Source organism: Arachis hypogaea, chromosome 7 (assembly GCF_003086295.3).
Source record: "Arachis hypogaea cultivar Tifrunner chromosome 7, arahy.Tifrunner.gnm2.J5K5, whole genome shotgun sequence".
NCBI classification, from domain to species: domain Eukaryota; kingdom Viridiplantae; phylum Streptophyta; class Magnoliopsida; order Fabales; family Fabaceae; genus Arachis; species Arachis hypogaea.
The window spans coordinates 35,003,479-35,004,613 of NC_092042.1; the positions used below are offsets into that span (position 1 = coordinate 35,003,479).

At 39.3% G+C, this 1,135-nt stretch overlaps 1 non-coding gene across 1 annotated transcript; it reads right to left on the reverse strand.

Moving 5' to 3' along the window:
- Positions 1 to 728: 728 nt before the first annotated feature.
- On the reverse strand, positions 729 to 832 carry LOC112704820 (small nucleolar RNA R71). The gene has a single exon (XR_003155426.1). It is a non-coding gene; the product is annotated as a small nucleolar RNA R71 (small nucleolar RNA).
- Between the last annotated feature and the right edge of the window lie 303 nt (positions 833 to 1,135).

The window sequence follows — 1,135 nt, forward strand, 5'->3', positions numbered from 1 at the left end:
TCTTTTTCTATTTATTTATTCATTTATTAACACCTCTCTTCACCTCTTTTCATCTCAAATCACTGCCCCTATCCTTACCCTTGTGTTTGGATTCTCCTTTCTTTATTCCTTTCTTCTTCTACTAATAATAAGGAACTTCTTTACTGTGACATAGAGGATTCTTCTTCTTTTTCTGTTCTCTTCTCTTTCATATGAGCAGGAACAAGGAAAAAGGCATTCTTGTTGAAGCTGATCCAGAACCTGAAAGGACTCTGAAGAGGAAACTAAGAGAAGCTAAATTACAACAATCCAGAGACAACCTTGCTGAAATTTTCGAACAAGAAAAGGAGATGGCAGCCGAACCTAACAACAATAATGCAAGAAGGATGCTTGGTGATTATACCACACCTACGTCCAAGTTTGATGGAAGAAGCATCTCAATTCCTACCATAGGAGCAAACAATTTTGAGCTGAAACCTCAATTAGTTGCTCTAATGCAACAGAATTGCAAGTTTCATGGACTTCCATCAGAAGATCCTTACCAGTTCTTAACTGAGTTCTTGCAGATCTGTGAGACTGTTAAGACTAATGGAGTAGATCCTGAAGTCTACAGCCTCATGCTTTTCCCTTTTGCTGTAAGAGACAGAGCTAGAACATGGTTGGACTCTCAACCTAAAGATAGCCTGGACTCCTGGGATAAGTTGGTCACGGCCTTCTTGGCTAAGTTCTTTCCTCCTCAAAAGCTGAGCAAGCTTAGAGTGGATGTTCAGACCTTCAAACAAAAAGATGGTGAATCCCTCTATGAAGCTTGGGAAAGATACAAACAGATGACCAAAAGATGTCCTTCTGACATGTTTTCAGAATGGTCCATGATAGATATATTCTATTATGATCTATCTGAGTTCTCTAAGATGACATTGGACCATTCTGTAGGTGGATCCATTCACCTAAAGAAAACGCCTGCAGAAGCTCAAGAACTTATTGACATGGTTGCAAATAACCAGTTCATGTACACTTCTGAGAGGAATTTCGTGAATAATGGGACGCCTCAAAGGAAGGGAGTTCTTGAAATTGATGCTCTGAATGCCATATTGGCTCAGAACAAAATATTGACTCATCAAGTCAACATGATTTCTCAAAGTCTGAATGAATGGCA